Source organism: Dipodomys spectabilis, unplaced genomic scaffold (assembly GCF_019054845.1).
Source record: "Dipodomys spectabilis isolate Male_0828 unplaced genomic scaffold, ASM1905484v1 ptg000414l, whole genome shotgun sequence".
Lineage (NCBI taxonomy): Eukaryota > Metazoa > Chordata > Mammalia > Rodentia > Heteromyidae > Dipodomys > Dipodomys spectabilis.
Genome location: NW_024871091.1, coordinates 1,839,916 through 1,865,649, shown reverse-complemented (window position 1 = coordinate 1,865,649; position 25,734 = coordinate 1,839,916).

Here is a 25,734-nt window from a genome sequence, read left to right as displayed (position 1 = left end):
AACACACCCATGGCTAGCAGAGCTCTCAACATCTAGGAGCTATCTGATGGCTCTGGTGGCTTGCACCCAGCAGAGATGAGAGCTCTATATGATTTGGGAGCACATGAGCACATGACACGCTCAGCTCCAGCTTTCCTAGAGGGTGAAACATGCTGGAATGCTCTAAAAGAACTTCAACTTACAGCGAGAGCACACGTAAGTCCCCCAGTTTGCCAACCCTGGTGCAGAACACAGAGTTATTTGTTGCCCCTATTATCAAGGGGCCATTCCTTGGGTGGCCCATTGGCCACCCCTGGAGGTACACAAAGCAGTACCTGCGCAGGAAGTGGGAGCTTGACTGGCTTATAGACTAAACATGCTGTAAGACAAGCAGTGACTTCCAGTACACAAAGAAGGGAGACTTTTAAGCTGGGAGCAGAACAAAAGTGGACAAATGACCCTTAATCAACCTTGCTCTTAATTTAAAAGGCACTCCACCCCCACACAAGGAAATGCAAAGGACCATAGCTAGTTTTTTATCTGAGTGGTACTGGTTACTAGGCCTGGTACCCTGACCATGCAGGCAGAAGCATGACAATTAAGACATTCTCTGTTCCAGTGAGGAGAAACTACATTGCAATCTTTCCAGTAGATCTTGCTTGGGCATTGTGAACACTTTCACTTCAGTACTGCAAGTGATTAAATTGCCCACCCACAAATTGGCCTCAGATATAGAAATATCAGTGCAGAAGTACACGAAATATGAAAATACAAGAAAGCATGACATTTCCTAAGGTCTTCTCAATGAAGATACTGTGGATTGAAAAGAAATAAAGTCAAAGAACTGAAAAACATAATTATAAAAGAGATTGATGAAATGAAGGGTGGCATGTGTAAATACTTGAATGAATTCAAAGAGGATGAAAATGAAGGAAGAGAGCCTATGTTGACAATGAATTCAATAAAGACAGAAATCTTGAACAAGAATCAAACAGAAGTTCTAGAAATAAAAAGGTTAAGAAGAAAAAGAATCTGAATAAAGCTTTTTTCCAGTCAAGTGGATCAAACTAAAGACAGAATATGAGGGTTTAAGGGCAATGTATCTTTATTGAAACAGTCAAATAGAGAAACAGCAATAAAGAAATATGAGTGAACATGTAAAATCTCTGGGATATTATTTAGTTTTATAATCTAAGAATCATGATCATAGAATGAGAAGAAGTACAAGAAGCAGAGATTGGAAACATATTCAATAAAATAACAGGGAAAATTCCATAGATCTTGAGCAAGAAGCAGGGATTCAGGTGAATATGGTATTTAGAACACGCAACAAAGGGCCACTTCAAGACACATTGTAGTTAAAATATTGAGAAAGGAGAGCAAAGAATGAATGCTGAAAGCTGCAAGAGGTACCTAAATGGCAAACCCATCAGGATAAGAGGTTTTTCAATGAAAGCCTTAAAAACATGGAGAGCATAAAATGATGTATTTCAAGAGCTGAAAGTAAACAACTGCCAACGCAGGGAAGCAATCATTCAAAACTGAAGGACAAATAAAAGTCTTCTCTGATAAATAAAAACTAAAGCAAGTTATAACCACTAAATCAATACTGCAGAAGATACTCAAAGGAATCCTACACACACAAGATGAAGGTAAAGGTAGTCATGGAAACAGTGGAGGAAATGAAACTCTCAAATGAATAGATAAGCAAATGAAGATCAGGAAAGAATCAAACTTTCCAAAAACTACAAAATATATAATAAAATTGTATAATAACACTAACTAAATATTAATGGTTTCAATTTTCCACGCAAAGGCATAGAAGAGTAAGTTGAATTAACGAGTAAATCTCGACCATGTGTCCACTACAAGAAATGTATTGGACTGACAAAAACAAACACTAACTTATAATGAAAGAGTAGAAAATGACCTACAATGCAAATAGACTCTTAAAGTAGGGAGGAACGGTAGCATGCAGAAAAGTCTCAAAACAGACAAAGAAGTTCATTTCATACTCATAACAAGAATAATCCATCAAGAGGAAATAAAAATTATATATAAAACCTTTTCTTCTTACTCAATGAATGGTTTTATACACACAAGAGAATATGTTTAGCCTTTGCATGTTAATATTATTGAAACAATGGGTCATAAAGTAAGGTGTCTATAGAAGGGTCCATATACAATGCCCTAGATACTTGTAGGCCTAAACAAGGTATTGGTCAACTTTGCTACCAATATACAAGTAAGATTGTAGGTATTATTCTAGTACTTTAGCTGCCCAAATTATTCCTAAAATTAATGCTAGTTTCTATTTCTCATTTTATTATTACTTTCTCATTGCAGTTTATCCATCATTCTTACAGACACACAGGTGCATGTGCACATACACACACATCTATAATCTACCACCAGCACATGTACAGTCACCTCATTCATAATTGCCATTGGTTGGAAAGAAACTTAGTATGATCAGCAAACAGTAAACCAGCTGGATTTTACATTGTTTTCTTGTTTGTGAAGGAGCACAGAAACTGAAGTCTAGCCTCCCCTCTCCTCAGAGAAGGCTTTACAGATCATGCCATTCCTCTGCCAATTGCCACCAGTTGAAGAATTTATCATGTAAATTTAAGAATTTATCATGTAAATCTCTAAATAATGTGTGTGTGTGTGTGTGTTTGTGGGTGTTGGTGCTGGTGCTTGAAATCAGGGCCTCATGACCTCATGTGTCTTTTTTCTCAAGGTTGGTGCTCTACCATTTGAGCCACACCTCCACTTCTAGTTTTATCTAGTAAGAGATAAGAATCTCACAGACTCTTCTTCCTGGGCTGATTTCAAATCATGATTCTCAGATTTCAGCCTCCTAAATAGTTCAGTATCTTTATTGTAAAGATACTGTACAGAGGGGTTACAGTTACATGAGTAAGGTAATGAGTACATTTCCTATCGATCAGTTATCTCCTCCTTTGTTTTTCCCCTACTATCCCTTTCCTCCCCACCTCCCCAACTCCTCCCTCAAGTTGTAAAGTTCATTTTCAACATAGTGACTTGTACATGTCATTGTTACAATGGGTCAACCTATATCCTTGTTTCAGCATTTGTTGTTTCCCTTCCCCTCCCCAAATTAGAAAAATGTATATACAAGATACAGGGCACCGGAATCAAATACAGTGACAACCGGGGTCATACCATGGGGGAGGAACATACAAAGAAACAAAAATATCACATAGTACATTAAAAACAACAGTGACAAATAAACCTCTTGGGTCCCTATATTGGGTTAATTTCACTTAGCATCATCTTATAGGGTGACCTTTTCTGCTTGTCTGACTTAGACATATACTAGTTATTGCAAATAAGGGAAACTATGGAACCTATGTTTCTTTGGGTCTGGCTAACTTCACCTAATATAATTTTTTCCAAGTCTTTCCATTTCCTAACAAATGCGGCGGTGTCTTTCTTTCTGATGGAGGCATAGAATTCCATCATATATATCACATATATATATCACATATATATATCACATATATATCACATTTTTTATATATCACATTTTCTTGATCCATTAATCTACTGAGGGGCATCAGGGTTGGTTCCATATCTTAGCTATGGTAAATAATATTGCAATAAACATAGTTGTGCTGGTAGCTTTAGTATGGCCTTGTTTGTGATCATTTGGGTAAATGCCCAAAAGTGGGATTGCTGGGTCATAGGGGAGCTCTATGTGTAGGATTCTGAGGAATCTCCATACTGCTTTCCAAAGTGCTTGAACAAGTTTACACTCCTACCAACAATGCAGTAAGGTTCCCTTCTGTCCACATCCCCTCCAGCATCTGTTGTTATTAGAGTTCTTGATTATAGCCATTCTAACTGGGATGAGGTATAATCTCAGTGTTGTTTTGATTTGCATTTCTGTTTTTTTTTTTTTTTTTTGGTCGGTCGTGGGGCTTGAACTCTGGGCTTGGGTGCTGTCCCTGCACTCCTCAGCTCAAGGCAAGCGCTCTACAGCTTGAGCCACAGTGCCACTTCAGGTTTTCTAGTGGTTTTTATTGGAGATAAGAGTCTTGTGGACTTTCCTGCCGGGGCTAGCTTTGAATCCCGATCCTCAGATCTCAGCCTCCTGAGTAGCTAGGATTACAAATGTGAGCCACAGGCACCCGGCTTAATTTGCTTTTCTTTTATGGCTAGTGAAGTTGAACATTTCTTCATATGTCTATTGGCCATTCTTATTTCCTCTTCAGAGAAGTCTCTAAAAACCATTTTTATTAACATCAATTATTTGCACACCAGGGCTTTATTTGACATGTCAAAGTCAATTCATGGTGACCCACAAAGAGAGAATCTGCAAGGCAAGCGCTCTACCGCTGAGCCACCTTCCCAGCCCAAAAGAGAGAATCTGATCTACAGAATTCTATCTCCAATAACTCTCTAAAGTGTCATAGTTTCCATTATGGAAAATGTACTATCTCCAGAGCAGCAGTAACCTATAGGAGTAGTTTGGAACTTTTAGGTTTCCTCTTCCAATATTTATTTCCCAATTCTCTGATAGAGACAGATGCTATTTCCACAATTTATGCCAATTTCTGAGCAAATTTAACATCTACTCTTCTTTAGCCATCCACTCCACATTAGCATGTCACCTGTAAATCTCCTCTACATAAAAATTATGGAATGCTCTTTATTTCTGAGAAAGCATACCAAGCCTCAGTCCAGTTATTACAAAGCATATCTTGACTTTGAATCAATGTTTACTCCACTTTTTATTTTGCCCCTTACTCCCAGTTTTCTATCCATATCAGAATAGGTAGAAATAAACCAACTGAATCTTCCACCTACAAAGCTCTTGATATATCAACATCAACTGTCATGTCAATTTCAAAGGAGACTTTTAAGTGGTTCCAGTGACATGCAAGATATGGCAAATTTGAGCATGGGTCTCATAATTAGTGCCTATGAAGCTCCAAGTGGGGCTGATGAAAGCATCTGGAACAATTAAGTTAATAATATGAACTCCAAGCAGAACCATCCATCATGGAAAGGAAATGCTTCAGGAGTCAGATTTATGTTACAACAAATCACCCAGGTGTAAACATCTCTGCAAATATGTTAGGGAGAATAAGGTAGATTTCCTTAGAGGACTATCAAAGTAGTTATTTGAAGGTTATATATGGTTATGACAACCTCCCCCTAGAATCTCATGGAGAAAACAGTTCAAGTTTATAGTGAAGCTATAAACACTGCATAACATTATGCTGTGTCTGAAGAAAATGTCTTAGTTTTCTAGAACCCAGTGTTCTTTCTTATGTAACTTCCTCAACACAAATATTCAGGCCTTTTGTTGAAACATTTGAAAATAGACAAGAAAAGCTAAGAGCTATGATTCTATGGAAACTGAACAGGGAAAAATTATTGGCCTATATCCCTGTAGTTTCATGTCATCAGATGCTGTGAAACATGAAGAATAAAAGCAATTTGGATTAAAAGAGAGTAAAGGTAAAACAAGAAAATAATGCAGATAGTTATTCGTGAATAATTACTGTCCTATACCCTTTAGAAAAGAGAGAAGCGAAAATGTCGTACAAGATGAGCGTAGACAAAAAGGGGACAGATACTGGAAGGCATTGACAATCACACTAAACTCAATGGGAGAGTCAAGAATATTAAAAAGAAGAGCAAGAAATTCAAATCTGCGTTTCATGAGAAAGACTAGGGCAGACGTGTAGAGATCAGTTGGTTGACAGAAGTAAAAATGAGGAGACTTATGATGGAGCTATGTTAACAATACATACCAGAGTTCACAAGGATTTGGGCCAGAGAATAGTGGAAATGGAAGAAGGAAAATATTACAGCTTGCTCATCATCACTAAGTAGGGTTATTATTTCAGTGATAGTTACTCAGTTTGTGGACAGAAATCACTGTGATTTTGATCTGTATTTCCACATGACGATCAATGTATATTTGCATGTGCTTTTTGGCACTCACATATGTTGGTTGTCACAGTTACCCATTTTGCTGCTTTTATTTTTTTGTTGTTATTAGTGACTTGTGAGAGTTCTTCCTAAGTATTGCACACCAAGTTCTTGATGCATTATGTGATTTTTTTAAGCATTTTATTCCAGAATTTGACTTATCTTTTTATTTTCTTAGTTGTGTTATTTAACAAAGATTTTGTTTAAGGCCAACTTATCATCAGTTCCTTTAAAAATGAATTTGATGATGAAAATTGATAAAAATGATCTAAGCTACTCAATGGTGGTGATGGAACGGGGGGAGGAATGAGAGAGAGAAGGAACAGCTGATACTAAGCAAAAGGAAATGCACATATCACCCGATCTGGAAAAATAGTTTTATTGTTAATGTTCATAGAGTTCATGAACTATGTAGATTAGAATTATGATGATTATCATTGTGAAAGTTAAAATGTGTTTGTGACTTTAGCTATAACTATGCCACAGTACTGTGAAATTTATGTAGTTACTTACTAAAGCAATCTTTGGGCAAAAAAAGAATTTTATGTTTTAGTATCATACCTAAGAAATGGTTCTCTCACCTAGGAACATGAATATTTTTTTCCATATTTTGGTAACAACGTTTTACAATTCATTTGTATGTGATTCCTGGGGTTTGAACTCAGGACCTGGGCACTGTCCCTAAGCTTTTGTGGTCAAGGCTAGTACTTTACCTCTTGACCCTCAGTTCCACTTCTGGCCTTTTGGCGTTTTATTAGAGATGAGAGTCTCATAGAGTTTCCTACCTGGGCTAGCATTGAACCATGATCCTGAGTAACCAGGAATATAAGCATGGCCACCAGTGCCCAGCAAAATGTTTTATAATTTCAACCTTCACATTTAAAATAATTTTGATTTCATTTTGGAATACAATATGACATACAGACCAAAGTTGTCCTTCTTTAAATTATTATTATTTTTGCATACAGATATCAAATTGGTCCAATATTATTTATGGAAAAGATAATTTCATCAACACAGCATTTCCTCTTGTGCTTTAAAAAATTCAGTTATTCATTTTTACAGTTTTTTTCTCATCTTTGTTTTGTTCCATCAGTATATCTTTATACCAAAACCATGCCACATTGTTCAACATAGCTTTATAATAAAGCTTGATATCTGATAGTGTCTTACAGCTTTATCCTTTTTGATACTTGTTTTGTCTACTCTGAGTCCTTTGAATTGTATGAATTTTACTCTCAGCTTGTGATAACTATAAAAAGTTTCCTGGAAGTATGATCAAATTTGCATTGGATCTATAGATGAAGCTAGAAAGTAGTATTGTGACAGTATTGTTTTTCAATCTATAAACACAGAATATCTTTGTACTTTCAAAGATCATTCATCAATTCTTTCATTCATCAGTTCTTTATAGATTTATGCCTATAGCTCCTGCACATATTTTGCTATGATTTTTGTCCAAACTCTTTAATTACTGGTGCTATTACAGGTGACATTTTTAATTTCAGAGTCTATAATTTCTGATTTTTCATTGCTAATTTATAGGAAGCTATTGACTTTGTGTATACACATGTCTATGTGTGTGGTGGGGGGTACTGTGGTTGAACCCAGGACCTTGTGTTCTTTTTCTGTAATTTTTTATTGTAAATTATTGTACAAAGTGGTTACAGTTACCTGAATAAGGTAATGAGTACATTTCTTCTTGAGCATTGTTACACCCTCCTTTGTTTTTTCTCAGCCATTCCGTCCCTCCCCACTTCCCCAACTCCCTTCCTCCTCGGGAAGTTGTAGAGTTCATTCTCAACATAGTGTCTTGTACATCTCATTGTTACAATGGGTCAGCCTGTATCCTTGTTCCAGCATTTCGTTATTTCCCTTCCCTCCCCAAATTAGAAAAATGTATATACAAGATGCAGGGCACCGGGGGTTATACCATGAGAGAAGTATATGTGAAAGAAACAAAGAAATCACATATTACATTATAAGTACATTAAAAACAACAGCAACAAAGATAAACTTTCTTGTGTCTCTACCTTGGGGTTTATTTCCCTTGGCACCCTCTTATATGGTCATATATGCATAGCTTTTGACCTTTTCTACTTGTCTGGTAAGATTATCCTAGGTATATACTAGTTATTGCAAATAAAGGAAGCTATGGAACCTATGTTCCTTTGGGCCTGGCTTACTTCACTTAATATAATTTTTTCCAAGACTTTTCATTTCCTAACAAATGGGGCAGTGTCATTCTTCCTGATGGAAGCATAGAATTCCATTGTGTATATATACCACATTTTCTTGATCCATTCATGTACTGAGGGGCATCTGGGTTGGTTCCATATCTTAGCTATGGTAAATAACGCTGCAATAAACATAGTTGTGCTGGGAGCTTTAGTATGGTCTTGTTTGTGAACATTTGGGTAAATGCCCAAAAAGTGGGATTGCTGGGTCATAGGGGAGCTCTATGTGGAGTCTTTTGAGGGACCTCCATACTACTTTCCAAAGTGGTCGAACAAGTTTACACTCCCACCAACAATGCAGTAGGGTTCCCTTCTGTCCACATCCCCTCCAGCATCTGTTGTTATTAGAGTTCTTGATTATAGCTGTTCTAACTGGGGTAAGGTATATTTTAGATACAGCCTCTTCAGTAAATGGTGCGGGCAAAATTGGTTAACTACTTGTAGAAAACTAAAGCTAGATCCTTATATATCACCCTGCACCAGAATCAACTCCAAATGGATCAAAGACCTCAGAGTCACAGCAGACACTCTGAAAACATTACAGGATGGAATAAGAGAAATCCTAAGTCTCCTTGGCACAGGCCAAGGTCTCTCTTAATAGAGACCCAGAAACACAACAAATCAAAGAAAGGTTGGACAAATGGGATTGCATGAAATTGCAGAGCTTCTGCATGGCAAAGGGCATAGCTAGCAAGATCAATAGAAAGCCCATGGATTGGGAGAATATCTTCATTAGCCATATAACAGACAAGGGCCTCATATCTAAAATATACCTGGAACATAAAAAATTAAATCCCCCGAAAACAAATCTTCAAAGAAACAACTGCCCAATAAATAAGTGGGCTAAAGACTTAAAGAGAAACTTCTCTGAAGAGGAAAGAAGGATGGCCAATAGACACATGAAGAAATGCTCAACATCCCTAGCCGTAAAATAAATGCAAATCAAAACAACATTGAGATATCACCTCACCCCAGTTAGAACGGCAAAAATCAAGAACTCTAACAACAACAGATGCTGGAGGGGATGTGGACAGAAAGGAACCTTACTTCATTGTTGGTGGGATTGTAAACTTGTTCAACCACTTTGGAAAGCAGTATGGAGGTTCCTCAAAAGACTTCACATAGAACTCCCCTATGACCCAGGAATCCCACTTTTGGGCATTTACCCAAATGTTTACAAACAAGACCACACTAAAGCTACCAGCACAACAATGTTTATTGCAGCATTATTTACCATAGCTAAGATATGGAACCAACCCAGATGCCCCTCAGTAGATGAATGGATCAAGAAAATGTGGTATATATACACAATGGAATTCTATGCCTCCATCAGAAAGAATGACATTGCCCCATTTGTTAGGAAATGGAAAAACTTGGAAAAAATTCTATTAAGTGAAGTAAGCCAGGCCCAAAGAAACATAGGTCCCATGGTTTCCCTTATATGCAATATCTAGTATATGTATGAGTCAAGCAGAAAAGGTCAGATAATGTGATGTCAGGAAAATGAACCCTTAGATATGTATTTTAATGTTTTTTTCTTTCATGCATGTGTTTCTAACGCATTTATAAGATTAGCTCTTTGTTGCTTTGTATGTCCCTCCCCCACAGTATAACCCCTGCTTTCACTATATTTGATGTCATTATAACTTGTGGAGGAGATGGGGAAAAACCAGTTGTTTAAGGATACAGGTGGACCTGTTGCAACAATGAGAAGTACAAGTTGTCATGTCCAAAACGAGCTTTACAACGTCGGTGTGGGGGGGGGGCGGGAGAAGGGGGGGAAGGAGAAGGATTGGGATTGGGGGGGAGGGGGGAGGCTGGGAAGGGATGTGAATAAACCAAAGGAGGAGGCTGCAATGCTTGGTAAGAAATGTACGCATTATCCTGCCCATGTAATTGTAACCCCTCTGTACAGTATGTTCACAAATAAAATAAAATTAAATTAAAAAAAAAAAAAAGACTCCACTTAGAGCTCCCCTATGACCCAGCAATCTCACTTTTGGGCATTTACCCAAATGTTCACAAACAAGACCATACTAAAGCTCCCAGCACAACTGTGTTTATTGCAACATTATTTACCATAGCTAAGATATGGAACCAACCCAGATGCCCCTCAGTAAATGAATGGATCAAGAAAATGTGGTATATATACACAAGGGAATTCTATGCCTGCATTGGAAAAGATGACATTGCCCCATTTGTTAGGAAATGGGAAGACGTGGAAAAAATTCTATTAAGTAAAGTAAGCCAGGCCCAAAGAAACATAGGTCCCATGGTTTCCCTTATTTGCAATAACTATTGTATGTCTGAGTCAAGCAGAAAAGGTCAGATAAATTGATGTTAGGGGAATGAACCCCAAGATAAGTATTCAAATGGTTTTATTCCTTTCATGCAATTGTTTCTATCATATTTCTAAGACGATTTCTATGTTGATTTGTATGTCCCTCTCCCACAGTATAACCCATACTTTCACTGTATTTGATGTTGGTATAATTTGTGGAGGGGAAGGGAAAAAAACAAATCATTTAACTAGGGGTACAGGTGGACCCATAGCAGCAATGAGATGTACAAGTCGTTATGTCGAAAAACTAACTTAACAACTTTGGTGGGGGGTGGAGGGAGGATAAGGTGGGAGAGGGGAGGAGTATGGGAAGGGATGGGAAGGGGAAACAAGGAGGAGTCAACAATGCTTGATAAGAAATGTACTCGTTATCTTGCCCATGTAATTGTAACTCCTCTATATGGTATTCTCACAATAAAAGAATAAAATTAAATTAAATTAAAAAAAATCCACGGATTTGGAGAAGATCTTCACTACCCATGCAATGAACAAGGGTTTTGTTTTTCACTCATGACCAACTCTCTACCATTTGAGCCACACTTCTGGATTTTTGCTGCTTAATTGTAGATAATGAGTCTCTTGGATTTGACTGCCTTTGAACCTCAGATGTCATCCTTTTGAGTAGCTAGGATTATACTCATAAGCCACCACTGCCCAGGAGAGTGCTATTGACTTTTAAAAAATCTTATCATCTTATTCTGCAACTCTGTTAAAGTTATTTATGAATTTGAAGAATTGTTTTTTAGATTCCGTTGTATTTTCTGCCTAGATAACCACGTTATCTCTAGTTTGTTTTTATTTCTTTTGGTGGTGATTAAGTTTCTACTCAAGCAAGGCCTTGCTACCACTTGACCTACATCTCTATCCATACACAATCTTGTCATCCCTGAAGAAAGATAATTTCTTCTTTTCCAATATGTATGATTTTTATTTCATTATCTTAATTTACTGTACCATTGAGGTCTTGATTTTTATTTTTAATAAACCAATGACTATTTTATTTGGGGCCCTGGAAGTAATTGTAAGATGTTTCAAGAAACTTTACTGGCTGATAAGAGACTATGAATATACCAACATTTCTTGGAGGAATTTCCATTACTGTTAATGGAATCAGAGTAAATCCATTGATGTTATCAAAGAATCAAGAGTTCATAGTAAAGTCTATCCATTAATTGAAGACAGAAAACTGACCACTTTGCTTTAAAACGTATTTGGCATGGCAGAGATATTTTGTTTTGAAACCTATCAGATAACACTGCAGAACTTCTGTTACTCTGTTTAGTACCTAAGAAAACTCAAAGAAGTTTGTACTAGCTTCTTTATTTGGGAAAGTAGAATTCAGACAAAAGGAAGTTCCACCTAAATTTACATGACCTTATGATTGATACCTTATTTAATGTTCTATTTAGAGATCCTGATGTATGTAATAGGGAACTATTAACCTTTTCTATAAATGTTAAGACAAATCTGTACTATATGGTAGATTTTCAAATAGTCCTAGTGGTGTGCAAGTGTTGGAAATAGAAGTTTCAGGCAAACTGTCCTCTTTCATGTAATCACTGCACACCAGGGATTTGTACATCCACTGACACCTTGCCCTTTTAAACACGACACTGTGAGTACCCAATGCTTTGATAGCTGAGCAGATAAATGGTTTCCACTAAGTTATTCCTCTGCCCTGCCACTCGGTGGTTCTGACTGCACAGAATGTTCAAGGGCACAGAAGTATTTCTGATTCATGAAACTTTCAAACAGAGTCAAGGGACCCCAGGGTTGGACTTGATCTTGCTAACAGGCATAGAAAATGCCACAGTTAGTGTGTTCCATTTCCATTCAGGAAACTTCTAGATGCCCCCTGGGTTAGTTTATGTGTGATTGATGTCTCTTTTCCAGTGATATTGGCTTCAAATAGGAGTCCAAGTGTGTCTCTTTTTGGCAAAAGCCTTCACAGATCCCACCACTTTTGTATTCTGAGTGCCATTCTTCCCTGTAGGACAGCACTTTTGACTTCTTTCTAACAGAGCTTCTCTTAACCTAACCCTATTATGCTGTCTCCTGAAGGCAAGGTCTCTGCCTTATGATCATTGTGTCCCCAATGTTAAAAACAGGACTTCCAACCAGAGGACATTAAATAAATATTGTTTAATGGAACGGAAGAGGTTGTTGTTTATAGCTGTATGGCAACAAAATATATTAAATTGGTCAAGAAAAAGATAGAATGATGTACATAGGCTCATATAAAATGATGCTTATTGAATTGAGCTCCCAGAAAAGGAAACTAGAAGTTTTTTCTTATTTTACTGTTTGTATTTCTTTTTTCCCCCTATGTTTCTCCTGATTTTTCCCCTTTTGTTGCTGTCTTTGATTTCTGAACACTTTTTCTTGTATATACGTTTATCTGATTTGAGGAGGGGAAGGGGAAGCACGGAAATAGGGAGACAAAGTGTGAACCAATTCAGTAGACAATGAACTTAAGGGGAGGATGGTTGGGAGAGGAATAATTGGTAGAGAATGAGGGAAGGGCGACACTGTTAAAAAAGAAATGTACTCATTATCTGGCTTGTATAACTGTAACCCCTCTGTACATTACCTTTACAAGAAAAGCAAACAAGCTACAATGGGTCAGGGGTGCATTCAGTTGAGTTGAACTTCCAATTCTTTTTTTTTTTTTTTTTGTCGGTCGTGGGGCTTGAACTCTGGGCCTGGGCGCTGTCCCTCAGCTCAAGGCGAGCGCTCTACCACTTGAGCTACAGCGCCACTTCCGGGTTTCTGGTGGTTTATTGGAGATAGGATTCTCACGGTCTTTCCTGCCCGGGCTGGCTTTGAACCGCGATCCTCAGATCTCAGCCTCCTGAGTAGCTGGGATTACAGGCGTGAGCCACCAGCGCCCGGCTTGAACTTCCAATTCTTAAGATATTCAGTCATCTGAGTGAGACATTCTAAAACAATAGAAGAAAGGATTTTAATTTTTAAGCATGAAAAATGATCAACATAAATATCTTTAACCAGATTTTAACATTATATAACATACGTATGTATTGAACATTATATAGTATTTTATTAATATCCAGTCTTTTGTATCTCAGTTAAAGTTTAAAAACTAAAAGAAAATTAATGTTCATGTTTGAAATTCATGTGAATCCTCTCTTCTTGTCTCATGCACTAATAATATTATCAAGTACTCAAGTCTCTTTATAAGATTTTCCTTTCGAGTCACTATATTCTTATTAAAATAAATAGTAAGAATATAGTGACTCAAAAACTTATGAAGAGACTGTTATATAGTCTTTATGCTAGCTCTAATTCTCCTTACTATAACGTCCAATGCAATATGATATTCCCTTGGTCAGTGGCTGTCTTTGTCCAATAGGACCTCATATTTTGCTACAGGACTTTATTTTGATTACCAGTGTACTGGATATTAGGAAAATAGAGGAGAAAGGCAAAGGAAATTGGCTGGACTAGACCTTCCATAGGTGAGGATTGTTTATTTAAGGACAGGGAGGGGCAGCAACCTTCCCATGGGATTGAAGGTGGTGGGAGGGGGTAGATTTGGATCTTAACAAGGAAGCTGAAAAAAAACAACAACAAAACAGGCTATGGTCTCTTGGGGGCCAAGGGCGGGTGCCCTTGGCCAGGCCCAAAGGGGAATGTCCCACCTGGAGTGAAAGAACTTTTAACTAAGCCAAGGTCAGAAGGAGCACGCAGTTGGTGTTTTGCTTGAACTGGAGGAATAAGGTGGGAATCAGTCCTTCACTGGACCTGCTGTGTGATTCTAGGCTGCTGCACATGCGCACGTGTGCATGTGCATGTGCATGCATGTGCGTGCATGTGCGTGCATGTGTGTGTGTGTGTGTGTGTGTGTGTGTGTGTGTTTTGTATTGATGCTTAAATCCAGGGCCTCATGCTCTCACTTTTTTTGCTCTTGGCTAGCAAGCTACACCTTAATGAGTATTTGCATTTCCAGCTTTTTGTTGGCTAGCTGAAAATAGGATTCTTGAATTTATCTGTTGGGACTGTCTTTGAACTTTGACCCTCAACTCTCAGCTTTCTGAATAGCTAGGATAATGTAGCAGTTTAATGTAGGTGTAAGCTACCTACGCTTGGCTTGACTTGGGGCTTCTTAAAGTAACCAGTCTGTGAGTAAGCTTATCTTTCAACCATATTAAAATGAGTGAGAAAAGGCTATTCTCCATTCCTGTAAGTGAATGGACAACTAAAGATCCTGATAGGATATCATAAAATGGAGATGAAACCTGGTCTAATTCTGGCACCATTTAATATTCTAAAGCTCTAAGTCTGTATTTCTTAATCTAAATGGGATCAGTTATGGAACCTATATAATAACCTACATTTCTCTTAGAACACTTGGGAAGCAAGAAACTACTTCATGTACACTTAGGTGTGGTATTTGTCTTATCTTACTGTAAGAATTGTCCAGGTTTTTACAATCTGGTTAAAAATATATTAGCTAATTCCAACAGTTTATTTTCTTTGACTATATACTAAGTGATCTGCTTGTGGGAACAGATCTTCCTTTGTGTTTACTGGGAATAGAAATTACATTCAGATTTTTAACATTTTCCACCCTCTTGAACTTGCCAAAATATATTCCAATCAGTTCCAAAGTTATTTGCCTTCTCACATCCATCCATGATAGCATTGTCTCCTTTTCATCTGCTCAGGTCATCTTTGTATTTCCCTCTCATCTCCTACTCTTCTCCCTCTTGGTCACTCTGCTCCTCCCTAAACGTATTATGACATAGGCAGTCTGAAGTATTTGTGCTTGTTATTCCCTACACATGTCTCTCATGTCTTTAGTCTTGACTTGTCATCTCTATGAAACCTTCTATTTTGCCCTACTATGTTAGTCATTGTTTATTCTATACTGTTTGGTTTTTCGTTTATGCCTTTTTGAGAGGATTGATTAATAAAGTAGCATAATTGGTTTATTTGCCTTTTGGTACCAGAATACAAACTCCAGGAATAAAGTTTTGTGACTTTCCACATAGTTGTCAATATTTGAAGATGAGGCCATTCTGATAGCATATCCTTACCTTTACAACTGAACTCAGGCTGAGAAAATATATTGATATCGAAGTCAACTAAAATTGCAATCCAGCACTGCCTCTTGACGTCTATTTTTTGCTTATAATAATTAGGCTACCATTTGTTCCTAGTGGAAAGTGCATGCCATGTATAGACTCTTCAAACACAGCTACCAGTGCTCATTTTTTTGTTGGTCATGGAGCTTGAACTCTGGGCTACCACTTGAGCCATAGCACCACTTCTGGTTTTCTGGTGGGTTTATTGGAGATAAGAGTGTCACACACTTTCCTGCCAGGGCTGGTTTGAACCATGATCCTCAGATCTCAGCCTCCTGAGTAGCTAGGGTTGAAGGCATGAACCACCAGTGCCTGGGTAGTGCTCATTTTAACATGAGAAAGTGTTAATTTAGTGCCTTAAGTTACACACACAGTTTTCCCCCTTTGATCTCATCAGCACTGTTGCCACAAACATTTCCATATAGGTTTTGTATGACCCCTATTGTATTCATTTTAAGGAATTCTGTATATGTATGATAATTTTTGTTGATGGGATTGTACACAGTTAGCCAAATTGAATGTAATATGATAGGTAGAAAACCACACTGTGCTATATAGTTAATTACTATTTCCTATTTTCCATGTCTACCCCTGCTACATCAGCCTGTTGGCTGATAAGCACTTGTTATTTAATTCATTTGGTAGAAAGTAAGCTTTGAATATGCTTTTCCTGGGATTGTTGACATACCTGTAAACAATGTCCCAAGACTTTATTCTCATGGGTTTTATAGCTACATAAATGAAACTTAAACAGACATGTGGGATAATTTTATATGTCAACTTAGCTTGGGTATGATGCCCAGGAATTTGTTCAATCACCAGTCAATTTCATAGGTCTGACTAATGTTTGACTTAGTAGACTTTGAATAACATGGGTTTCCCTCCATAATGTGTTTGGGCCACATGTAATCCTTTGAAGACCTTAGAGAATAGAGCTGATGTTTCTCTAAGGAGACATATTAACAATTTCCCCAGATAATCTGACGTCATTTCCATCCTGTAGAATTCAGACTTAAGTTCTTATCATTAACGCTAACCTGCATTTTCTGCTTGACAGCCTGGAGAAGCCTGAACAATGCACCATGCATGCAGCTATTTAGATATAAACTATGAAAAGTGCAATGAACAGTATGTCCATAAGTGTGTCTAATCAAGAAACCAATCTAGATTTAGCAGTGAGAGAATAGGACTTGGCAGAAATAACTTGAAAAGTCCTGGTAGATGCACAAAGCTTTATAAACAACATGAAAAGGTAATCTAAAATCTGAACACACTTCACTGAGGAGTTGGTTCATTCACAGAGGGCATTGATTAGGTGAAGGAGCTCTGTGTCATATGCTGGGAGAGACAAATAAGGCAAGCTGTGTGAGACCTTGTAAGTGTGACTATGACATTGTCCTGAAGCTACTTCCCAGCTGTCCATCCATCGACACTGAATGTTTCAAAGCCTGTTTGATGGTTTATGGTGTTTGTGGGGTAGTAAAACATCCTCGGTGTAAGAAAATGATGAGGTACCTAGTGTAATGCCTGCATAGGCAATGTGGTCATAGAATGGACACTGTTATTTTCCAGTTTCATCTTTTAAGAGACAGCTCAGTCTGCATATACTCCTTGCCGACTTTCAGAGCAAGTTTGAAATGTCCCAAACTTTCTCTTCTCAGAAACTCAGTTATGGCAAGAGTCAGTGGGAGATTACATTCTTCTTGTTTGAAATCTAAGGTAGCTCCTCCAGGTTATTTCTAAGATATCCAAGCACCGAATTTGAGGCTACTAGTTGGTGGTAGTCTCTGCTTCATCATAGTGGCTTGGTTAAGAGAATGGAAGTGTTTACTTCTGACTGCTTTTCTCACTGTGAGTTTTCCTTAATAGTCTCAGCCTCTCTGGAAACTAGCCTACCTTTGCAACAGTGTCATCTGGGTTTTGAGGCAAGCAAGCATATTCTGATTACCCTGGATCAGAACTGAATATAAAAGCTTCACTTTGATCAAAGGGTAAGGGTTGAATGACTCTTCAGCATATAGCACAAGAATTTTGGAGCATTTGTCATACATTTGTAATTTATACCACGAGACATCACTCAGGTTTACTATTTTTTTCCTTTCCCCCCAGATTAGATAAAGCTAAGACTATGTTTGCACATTATTTCCTCTGAGCCATCTTTTGGGGAGTTGTTTTGTATGAGTATCAAGGAGGAGGAATAGGGTATGATAATTCTGATTTGGCATGGTAAATATCTAACTTATTATCTCTGGCCAGATGCCTGCGGCTCATGCCTATATTCCTAACTCCTCGGGATGCAGAGATTAAGAGAATCACAATTCAAGGTTAGCCAGGGCAATAAGTTAATAAGACCTCATCTCAAACAGTAGCTGGGTGCAGTGGTATACACTTATCAATCCATGTATATAAGTGACTCATGTTGGAATTTCACAGTTCAAAGCTCACTTGGACAAAAAGCTTGTGAGACTCCATTTCAACAGAATAAGCTGGGCATGATGGTACCCATCTACGTCATCTCAGCTATCACAGAAAGCAGAAATAGGAGAATCATTGTTTGAGCTGCCTGAGGAAAAGATGAGACTCCATCTTCGAAAGCAACCTGAGTCAAAAAGGCTGTAGGTGTGGCTTAAGCAGTAGAGCTGTTGTGTAACAAGCACAAAGCCCTCTCATGGATTTAATTTCCTAATTCTTAAAAGTAAACTTTTAAGAAGTTGCAATTTCTGTCTGCCAGTGGAGGCAATGTAAGGGTTTTTTTGTCTTTCAGCCTGCTTGTCAAGATTATCCCCAGGCCATTACTGAATGCCAATTGCAGACTGTGGAAATACTGACTTTTCTGGTTCTGATTTGTCTTACGAGGGTAAGAAAATATATTTCTATATCTGACAATTCTTTCATTTACTAGGGGGTTTTCTCGTGTTAATCACATTTCCAAGTTTGTAGACACACTAAACCCCTTGAAACAACCATGTATTTCGTTTCTTACTTTCAGGGAGCAAAATATTCATTCAACGTTGAATATAAGTTGGACAAAGAATGTAGAAACCAAAAAATTACATCATAGCACAAATTTAAGATGCACCTAAATTACTTTAAGCAATGATCTGATTAGCAGTCATTACTAAAGCTACCGTTCTATCAAATATGGCACATGTTCAATAAGTCGTTACTTTTTTTTAGAAGCATTTTTATTTTCTACCTTTGCAGCCTCACAGGAAGAACTATTAAAAGGTATGCATTGGGGCTGGGAAGGTGACTCAGTGGTAGAGCGCTTGCCTTGCATGCATGAGACCCTGGGTTCCATTCCTTAGTACCACATAAGCAAAAAGAAAAAAGCCGGAAGTGGCACTGTGACTCAAGTGGTAAAGCACTAGCCTTGAGCTGAAGATCTCAGGGACAGCACCCAGGCCCAGAGTTCAGGCCCACAACCAGAGCTCCCCACCCCCTCCAAAAAAGGTATGCATTACCTCCTAAGTCAACTAATTTCTGTTTACTTTATTGGCTGAAATGATACTGGATTTTCAAGCCAGAAGCTTAATCAATGCTATTGAGCCACTGTTTTGTGGAGAAAACAGAATAAGAAAGTGTTTGGACTATTTGGAATATAGTCAAAAAATAATTAAAGCAGGCAGAATGTCTGGTTAGAAGAAAAATTGTGCCTCAAATCAGTGTGTGTACTATGTGCAGAATAGTAACATGGCGTGGCCTTCATGTTGAGCAAATGGAGGATCTTTTAGTGAAAAGAGAGATGAAGTGATCAAGAACCATATGGAACTCTCATAGTTAACATTCTGAATTAAATATCATGGTTGAGCTGGGGAGGTGGCTCAGTGGTAGAGTGCTTGCCTTGCATGCATGAGGCCCTGGGTTTGATTTCCCAGCACCACGTAAGCAGAAAAAGCTGGAAGTGGCGCTGTGGCTCAAGTGATAGAGCTCTAGCCTTGAGCTGAAGAGCTGAGGGACAGCGCCCAGGCCCAGAGTTCAAGCCCCACGACTGGTTGATTTTTTTTTTTTTTTAAAGAATCATGGCACCTGAGTTTGGCTACTAGTTTTACTGGCTTGCTGGCTTGCTAAAGCAGATTGACGTCACTTGTACTCTTGGAATCTGTTTTCCCTTGGAATGATTATTATTGCCTATTAAAAGAACTAGCAGATATGTGAAAAAACATTTGATTCAAATGAGAGCATGAATCTGAAAACACATTGAAGGTTACAAGGTTATATCACAATCAAAACTATTTTTCATACAGCTGTTTATTAGCTATGAAGCACTTTGAGATTACCTCCTTTCATCTTTTAAAATTAGCTTATTGCTATATTTTCACATTTCCTCCCTCATGGCTTTCTGAAAGAATACATAAGAAAAAATGAATTGGCTGTCATTCAAAACCCCCAGGATTTCTTGTTTGTTTTTCTCTACTTGACAGAGACATGGAATTTTGTCTGTGGTAATAATGGAGGAATCAACTTAGTCACTAATTTACATGGTCTTTAATTTCCATTTTGTGCCAACCATATCTTTTTTTAAAAAACAAAACAAAAACCTCATAGCCTTAGGTTTTATCCATCTTTAGAGACATTCTGATATTTCTTTTTGAGATCTGACAGAAGCTCTTGGCCTTTTTATATATCCAATATCACTCTTGCTACCCTCCAGGTATTTAATAATGTGTATATCATCATTTCCATTTTTATTAGTAAAAGTCTTCTGTGTGTCATTAAGTCTTCTCTCAGGTCATGAATAATCTACACTATACATCCTCTCCCTAGAATGACTTTCTTACCTTGTCACAGCACAGATATATTTTATGCCTTATCTGGCCTTTCTAAATCCTCACAGGTTTGCTCACATTCATATTACCAGACTTATTTCCACACTAAAATGCTAACATCATGTCCATATCTAATCCATGACTGAATTATACCATTGTTGTGAATGTGCTTGGCATCCATAATTTGTGATACAGTTTAAAAAATATGAATATAATTTTGTTCCCAGTAACAATTTTAGATCTTCTTCAAGGCATATAGCTTCCCTCTATCTACATGCTAATTGTTTAATAAATCGATTTATTTTATCCTGAAGTACTTTACTTAACAGGAAAAATGTATCATATTTCCATATAAAGTGCTGATAAAAATAAGATGGAAAAGAGTGTTTCCAGAGAAGAACAATTATAGGCTTGAGCTTTTCATAGCTATAGTATTAATTTATAAAATTATTTCAATATATTTCAAATTGTTAACATGGCATTGAAAATGTTGTCAGCTTCTGGCTGCAACTTGGCATAAAATGTCATTCATGTAGCAATTTCACTTCATAAGCTGTTGTTAAAATAGTTTTTTAAAAATTGAACTTGGAAGGGATTCATTTTAAATTATTCTTTCTATCTAGGTATTCCATTTGACTATGTACCTGTAAGTCTAAAACTATATCCACACACATAATATTCTATATTTATTTACAACGGACTAAATAATGACCATTTTGAAGAAAACTAATGCAACTTGTTTGATTCAGATTTTAAATACAAAGATCATTAGGAAATATTTTTCCTTCTTCTGAATGACCAACAGCTAATCAATTACTTATTGAGCTCTCCACTGTTGAAGAAACCATGCTAGTCACTGGGTTATCTGAAAAGTGCAATAAACAGTGACACATGAAATATCAGAAATCTGAGGCAATTTTTACAAGCATCAAATTGATTCCAAACAAAAGTTTATTTTACAACATTTTGGGGCTCTGTCATCCCCCAAATGATTCATCATTTGAATCATTTTTTCTCTGACGTCGTCAACTCTGCTGAATTTGTGATAATCGAACATTGGTATTTCAAGTACATCATGTTCAAGGGGCATTATGGAACTTTTGCAAAAAGATAGTAGTAGGTTTTACTAAGATCAATTGTTCCTGAGAGATAAACTTCTGAGCTCAGTCAAACACCCAGTCTAGTGATGATCGGTAAAGTAGTAGTACTCTGCATCCAAGTAAGTATTCTTACTTGCCCCTATTCCAGAAAGGTCCAGGAAGCATCGATGTTGTTGGAAAGATTTTGAAGGTAAGAGGATGAGGATCTTGGACTGAGGGACAATGTGTACCCAAAAGCTGAGAGGTCCCATGGTACTATAAGAGTCTCATTTAAAAGGTTAACAATAGGACATATTAATTTTTATCAGGTTGAGACTTAGTCAACTGCTCATTTATTAGCATTGCAGCCTCCTCCTTTGTTTACCCTTCACATCCCTTCCCAGCCTCCCCCTGCCCCCTCCAATCCCCCCCCCCCCCCACCGCACCAAAGTTGTAAAGTTGGTTTTCAACATGACAACTTGTACTTCTCATAGTTGCAACGGGTGCACCTGTATCCTTAAATGACTTGTTTTTCCCCATCTCCTCCACAAATTATACCGACATCAAATATAGTGAAAGCAGGGGTTATACTGTGGGGGAGGGACATACAAAGCAACAAAGAAATAATCTTATAAATGCGTTAAAAACAAATGCATGAAAGAAAAAAAACATTAAAATACATATCTAAGGGTTCATTTCCCTAACATCACCTTATCTGACCTTTTCTGCGTGACTCATACATATATTAGATATTGCAAATAAGGGAAACCATGGGACCTATGTTTCTTTGAGCTTGGCTTACTTCACTTAATATAATTTTTTCCAAGCCTTTCCATTTGCTAACAAATGGGGCAATGTCATTCTTTCTGATGGAGGCATAGAATTCCATTGTGTATATATACCACATTTTCTTGATCCATTCATCTACTGAGGGGCATCTGGGTTGGTTCCATATCTTAGCTATGGTAAATAATGCTGCAATAAACATAGTTGTGCTGGTAGCTTTAGTGTGGTCTTGTTTGTAAACATTTGGGTAAATGCCCAAAAGTGGGATTGCTGGGTCATAGGGGAGATCTATGTGAAGTCTTTTCAGGAAACTCCATACTGCTGTCCAAAGTGGTTGAACAAGTTTACACTCCCACCAACAATGAAGCAAGGTTCCCTTCTGTCCACATCCCCTCCAGCATCTGTTGTCGTTAGAGTTCTTGATTATAGCCATTCTAACTGGGGTGAGGTGTACCAAATTTCAAACTCTACTATAAAGCCATAGTAATCAAAACAGCTTGGTACTGGCACAAGAACAGACCTCAGGACCAATGGAATAGAATTGAAAACCCAGAAATGAACCTACAGACCTATCGCCATCTAATCTTCGATAAGGGAGCTAAAATAATAGAATGGAAGAAAGACAGCCTCTTCAGTAAATGGTGCGGGCAAAATTGGTTAACTACTTGTAGAAAACTAAAGCTAGACCCTTATATATCACCCTGCACCAGAATCAACTCCAAATGGATCAAAGACCTCGGAGTCAAAGCAGACACTCTGAAAACATTACAGGATGGAATAGGAGAAATCTTAAGTCTCCTTGGCACAGGCTGAAATTTTCTTAATAGAGACCCAGAAACACAACAAATCAAAGAAAGGTTGGTCAAATGGGATTGCATGAAGTTGCAGAGCTTCTGCATGGCAAAGGACATAGCTAGCAAGATGAATGGAAAGCCCATGGATTGGGAGAAGATCTTCACTAGCCATACAACGGACAAGGGTCTCATATCTAAAATATACTTGGAACTCAAAAAATTAAATCCCCCGATAACAAATCCTCAAAGAAACAACTGCCCAATAAATAAGTGGGCTAAAGACTTGAAGAGAAACTTCTCTGAAGAAGATAGAAGGATGGCCAATAGACACATGAAGAAATTCTCAACCTCCCTAGCCATAAAAGAAATGCAAATCAAAACAACATCTGTTTATATTTGAATTAGTACTTTGTCAATTTAGTTTTTATATTATCATGGCATATTGTAAAACGAGTAAATGTCATCCTTGTCAGCTCTACAAAACAGATTCTTGTCACAACTTAGGCTGGTTTTAGTGAGAGACTGGAATCGTAATAACAAGGGTCAGAGTTTAGAGAACTTTTCTGGGAGGTTAAAAGTAGAAGCTGGAAGGAAGTGAAGAAATGACAATGGAGCCAGTCTGGTCTCTTTAAGATTCTCTGGGGCTCCTAACTCAAAACTGGGATATCTTGGGCTTTTTTTTTTTTTTGAGAAGATCATCCATTATGTAAGTATTTTTGGACTAGAAGCCAAAGTTATCTTGTTATTCCTTAAGCTTAAATCTGCACAGGATAGCCTAAATTAGTTTTCACCTCAGGGTCAGCATAGAATAATGATATATGTATATTTCATTTACTCATCATGCAGCAAATACTGATTAAGTGCCAGGTATTTTTTTTTATGAGTGCAGTGTATGTAAGACATGAAATGGCATAGTGCCTTCCATCATAAACAATACTAAGTAATTTCACTTTGAGAGTCATTGGCAAAGAAGCACCAAAAAAGACTGACATTGATTTACTAGCATTACTGATTCGGTAATGGGGAATTCTACAGTGCCCTATATACATTTATCAGATGTTATCTCTGTGTTACCCTCTATATTAGATTATGATTTAAAAATGCCCCTTGAGCTCTATCAGTGTAGATCCCTATTAAAATGCAATATCATTTCTGATGAAGGGTGGGTTTATTATGAACATTCAGTATGACAATGCAAATCAAGAAATAAGACCATGGCTAAAACTAGGACCTAATCATTTAGTATATACAACAAGGAAGACATGTGGAGTTCTCTTTCTCTCTCTCTCAAACTCTCTCACTCCTTCTGTGCACTTGGGGAGAGCAGGGGGGATAGTATCAGAAGCAGGAGAGATGGAATGGTCTGACAGTACAATCTTGAAGCAGGATGAACTTCATAATTTTCCAGGCTCAGAAAAAGAAAGGTGTAGCTTCTATTTAAAAAACAGAAAAGTGGATATTAAAATTCTAAAACTAAAACTTACCCTTTAAAAATGTTTTATTTTAACTTAAAAATTATTTAAAGGTGATGAACAGGGGGATTATAGTTACATAAGTAAGGTAATGGGTACATTTCTTTTTAAACACTGTTACCCCTCCCTCATTTTCTCCTGTTTACCACTCCCCACTCCCCTCCTCCCAAGTCATAAAGTTCATTTCCAACATAGTGTCTAGTGAGTATCTCTGTTGCATTAGTGTCATCCTTTTTCCAGCTGTTGCTGTGATTCCCTTACCCTTTCATGGATCAAATAAGCTTATATACAAGGTAAAGGGTGCAGAAAATTAAAACAGAAAGAAAAAAGGTAGAAATAACTGCATAGAAGACACAATAAGAAACTCTTGTTTCTAATTTTTGGAGTTTATTTTCATATTCTTCATTATATATAGTCCTATGCACTTAGCTATTGAGCTATTGTGATCCTCTGCTAAGAATATCATAGACACAGTCTAGTTATTACAAATGAGGGAAACCATGCAACCCATATTTCTTTAGGCCTGGCTCACTTCACTTAATATAATAATGTTTTTGAGCTCTTTCCATTTCCATACAAATGGGGTAGTGTCATTCTTTCTGATGGAAGCGTAGAACTCCTTTGTGTATATATACCACATCTACTTGATTCATTCATCTACTGAGGGGCATCTGGGTTGGTTCCATATCTTGCCAGTGGTAAATAATGCTGCAGTGAACATGGTTGTGCTGGTAACAGGATGGAAGAAAGACAGCTTCTTCAACAAATTTTGCTGGCAGAATTAGCTATACATGTGTAGAAAACTGGTTAGATCTTTTTGTTGTTGTTGGTTGTGGGGCCTGAACTTGGGCCTGGGCGAGTTCCTCAGCTCTTCAGCCACAGTTTCACTTCTAGCTTTTTCTGCTTACGTGGTGCTGAGGAATCAAACCCAGGTCCTCATGCATGCAAAGCAAGCACTCTACGACTGAACCACCTTCCAGCCCACTGGTTAGATCTTTGTAGATCCTTGCAGCACAATCAATTCCAAATGGATCAAAGACTTCAAGGTAAAAGCAGATACCCTGAAAATATTACAGGAAGGAATCGGGAAAACACTAGGAATCCTTGGCACAAATCAAAACTTTCTTAATTAAGACCCAGAAACATGACAAATCAAAGAGAGGTCGAATAAATGAAATTGCATTAAGCTTTAGAGCTTCTAC